The sequence below is a fragment of the Plectropomus leopardus genome, chromosome 15 (assembly GCF_008729295.1).
Source record: "Plectropomus leopardus isolate mb chromosome 15, YSFRI_Pleo_2.0, whole genome shotgun sequence".
In the NCBI taxonomy this organism is placed as follows: Eukaryota; Metazoa; Chordata; class Actinopteri; order Perciformes; family Serranidae; genus Plectropomus; species Plectropomus leopardus.
The window spans coordinates 19,790,894-19,795,123 of NC_056477.1; the positions used below are offsets into that span (position 1 = coordinate 19,790,894).

The 4,230-nt window shown below is 37.3% G+C and overlaps 1 long non-coding RNA gene across 2 annotated transcripts; it reads left to right on the forward strand.

Annotated features, from left to right (window-relative positions):
* LOC121954315 lies at positions 1–2,933 on the forward strand. Of its 2 annotated transcripts, XR_006106565.1 has the most exons (4): positions 1–69; positions 2,416–2,496; positions 2,620–2,758; positions 2,846–2,933. It is a non-coding gene; the product is annotated as an uncharacterized LOC121954315 (long non-coding RNA). The 2 variants fall into 2 exon arrangements; XR_006106564.1 differs by lacking the exon at positions 1–69 and having other exon boundaries at positions 2,318–2,496.
* The last annotated feature ends 1,297 nt before the right edge of the window (positions 2,934–4,230 follow it).

Genomic DNA, 4,230 nt, shown 5'->3' on the forward strand with positions numbered 1-4,230 from the left:
TCACAAAGATTACTGCTGCAGCAGAGAGACGAGACAGCCTCAGTGAAGGCACAAAATGACACCCAGCAGGTAAATCATTACATCTTAACGTGACAAAACTGAGGGCTTTATTTTAGTCATGTGCATGAATTGCAGAGGTCAAAATCTGACATTCACCATGTAATGCTTTCAAATGAAAAAGTGTTTTTCTTCCTATTGAGATTATTTATTAAAGATTATATATTTTAATACATTAATATCATTATATTTAATATCTTTAGGGTCATGTGTTCATATGAAATTATATCACTTGGCTCAAGATTTATTTATCAAATTTACTTACGGATTATGTGAACACAATAACATTTTGAATAATAAAGGTCTCATAAGATTTTGAACTTTACTTGATGTTCTTTAGTGGTACAAATTGACAACATCGCTAACATATTTGCAGTCAACCAAAGTACCAAAAACCACCGGACATGAAGAGATTTGGGGGTTATAGGGGTCTGGGGCAATGGCCTGGTTGGTTATTCAGTCTTGACTTAACATCTTGTTTTACTCCTTCAGACTCCCTACACCAGAGGTCAGCATTACATTCATCCGTGGGCCTTTTCTTTTCACTTTGTCACAGTGAAAACACAAGCCCCTGTTTCCATAAGTTTTGTTTGTTTATTTGTTTTCATTCATTTCAGAAAAAAATGGATTCTTAAATGATCTCTTCTGGGACTTTGTCTTTGCATGTCAGTCTTCACATGGAGACGATATTAGATGTAACAAGGTCATATCTATTGGGATTTACATAAACCTTTTGCTGATATTTGTATCCACAGGAGGGAAAGTTCTGTCACAAACTATGACCTCAGCTTTTATCAGGGGGACATATATTAATTCAGCCCACAGGCTGCTGTTATACACAACCCTGCAAATCAAAGCCCTTCCTGTTTTAACTGCAACACCTTTGCTCTCGCTTTTACTCCTCAGGTGGCATGCATATCATTAAAACAATTAAAGCCACAGTTTATAACTTAAACCTATGATTCTTTAACTCATTTACAGCAGGCTGACACTGCTGATGAATGTGACGTCTGTAAGCACCTATTATATGAACCTGCTTTAGTTCAATGTTAACTTGTTGCAGTTTAAAGAAATCATTTGCAATGGATCAAACGTATACTTACACTGTTTCATTCTATAGAAGAAAAGAAAGGATGTAATAATTTGGTCTAATAAACACCAGAATACCTACTGAAAAATCAATGTTAAAATGTATGTCCTCTTAATTTATAGCATTGACATATTTTATTTTGGAAAACCATCTTATGTGACTTCACAAGGTTTAGATTTCTTTCTTAGAAATTTACTGAAGATACTTTCAAGTTTTGTCATTCCAAACACTTGATTTTATTTTATTTAGGTACATCATTACTAGTGACCCCTTTGATGCTGTCACATTGTTTTCACATTGTCATTGATTCATTGTTATCATAAAAATTAATTATAGTCATATTAATTAAAGCTTGGTGAACACTGTACACTGAAAATACTTAAAATCATGTTTTGAAATTGCACCATTTTTTTCTCCAGAATTTTGAAAGAGGGGAATCCAAACCACAGCTGAGGATACGTGATTTTCAAAACAAAATATGTTTATGCTGGTAATTCAGTGGTATTTAAATATCATCAGTAAGGTTTTACTCATGGTGACATTCTATGATTAGGTAAGTTAAGTAATTTATAAAACTTATATTATTATGGCATTTCTTTGCTTCCATACATTCTTTCACTCCTATTTTTCCTTCCCCCTTTTCCTTGTTTTTTTTACTTTATTTTATTTCTTTTACAAATTTAATTTCCTGTTCTTGCATATAGTTCTCCTTTTTAGGTAGCTGCCGTGATTGACTTTGATTTTGACTGTCTTGTCTCGGTGTGAAAAGAGCAATAAGCTTCAGAGAGTGCCTGCATAGAGGGGGTCTAACATGAGAGAGATCCTGTCTTATCTTCCCCTCCTGTAAAAGCTGAGCTTCTTCAGGAGGATGTAATTGTCTTCTCTAATGACTTGCACTTGGTGGTAGTAGGGGGAGACAAAAAGAGCACAATAAAGGACTTTAGGGGCCCTCTAGTAGGAATCCTTTGCTTTAAATTGCTAAGCAAATTAAAGTACCCGCTGTTTCCTCAGCTCAGATCGAAAGGCTCCACCACAGACACGGAGGTGAGGCAGCACCAAAGGCAAGGCAAAGCAAGAACACCTGCTGGGGCCTAATTGGTCCTTGCTGCTGTTAATGGCTTCCTGTGGCTATGTGTTTACTTCTCATTTGTTCTGTGTACTCTCTTTCCCAGCCCCTGAAACAAGGGAGGCTTGCTTCAAATCTCTGTTCCCACAACTCTCTGTCTCTGACTGTCTGTCTGCCTCTGTCTCTTTTCTTCTTCACTCAGAAACAAAAGAAGTTGGTCCTCTCCAAGCTGCAGCACAATGACTCGTACCTGAAGTCCCTCCCCAAAACCAGCTATTACCTGGTAGGTTTTGTCACAGCACCAGAAGTATGACACCTGACTTTAATCCACTCTGTTATTGATTTATGCGTCATCCCTCACCGTGACGTTCATCAAATTTTTCTGTCACTGTTGCTCTTCTCTAAGATCTTTGGCCTCCAGAGGCAGTTAGCTGAGCGTGGACATCTGAAAACCCACCACGATTTGGAGGACTTTTATAGGTGTATCACATATAATTGTCACCCATCAACACTACATAAAAGCCTGGAGGATGTCAGCGAAAGGAGTTGAGTTACAGTGTAATCTATAAACTTTGAGACTTATTGAGGAAAAACACTAAATGTGACTTTGTGTGTTGATGTAATTTTGACAGTGCTGGAAAGCAGACCTGCAGCTCATTTTATGGCTCAATACAAGACACCAGAAAAACACTGTGCTGCAGAAGATAGAGGACACAAGAACCACTTCAGGTGATAATTGTAATAGTTTGCATTTAAGTGTCGACCACTGATTCTTTTTCTTTTCTAATAATTATTATTACTACTGCTTTCATTATAAAACCTGTAACATTCAGTACTGGGATATGAGCTTATTAGCTTTCTTGAAGAGAGCTAAATGAGAAGACTGACACCACTCTGTTATTCATCCATTGAATGTACAACTACAGCTAGAGGCCGCCTAGCATAGTTTAGCATGAAGTCGTGAATCCCATTACAATCATTCACTGTTCAAAAAATAATTTTAAAATAATCATTTTGGCACATATCATGCGAAATCAAGATATTAATACTTTGAAACTGAGGTAATTCAGGAAATATGATTTAAATCAATATTTTTTTTTGCTTATTCTCATCATATTTAGCAACACATCTCCACAGTTAACATTCCTGTTAGTAACACACCTGATTGAAGCAGCTTTCATTTTCCAGCTGGTGCAGAAGACAGAGTTGACACACAAAGTTAGCAGTCAAAGGATTAAATGTTAAAACAATAAATTGAATTATTGTTATTCTCATTTTATTTTAATATATTTATCACCCGACACCCACAATTCGACCCACATGTTCTTTTTCTCACCCAGAACTGAGCTCAGAAATAAAAATTAAAACACAATACTACACGAAAGTCACCTTGCACATCATCTGCTTAGTACTACTAATTACCCGACCCAATGCAGGACTCTGCTTTATGTACTCAACTATAATCTAAGCTAACTAGCCTCTTGGTTGCAGTTTAGTATCATTGTACAGACATAAAAGTGTTGTTGATCTTAGTCAATAACACACTAACTCTGCAAGAAAGTGGATCAGTGCATTTCCCCAAATTTTGAACAACTGCTTTAAAGTGACACAGTGTCACTTGAGTCTTGATTTCTTTTGACTACATTATGGCATTAATTGTTCATCCGACACCTAATGTTTGTCGAATTATTTTAAGATTTACAGCAGGCCTACATTTTGTATATTTGAGGACCTACATGATACAGCTGGTGTTGGGTCGGGGGGTGGCCCTCAGCTGTAGAGGCCTCTGTGAGCACTCAGGATCTCTGTTTGTCCTGCCTTTAAGAACAAACACCGACTCCACTGGAGGCTTGTTTAGCATGGACCCTCCTGGAGGAGAGAGCTGATTACTCACGTAGAAGTGAGATGACCAAACACAATCTGACCTCGCTGTTGAGGAGACTCTCCCTCTCCGATGGCCACTTTGACTCTAACAAACATCATCCAGAGGAAAATGTCGTAATTATGTCTGCTACAA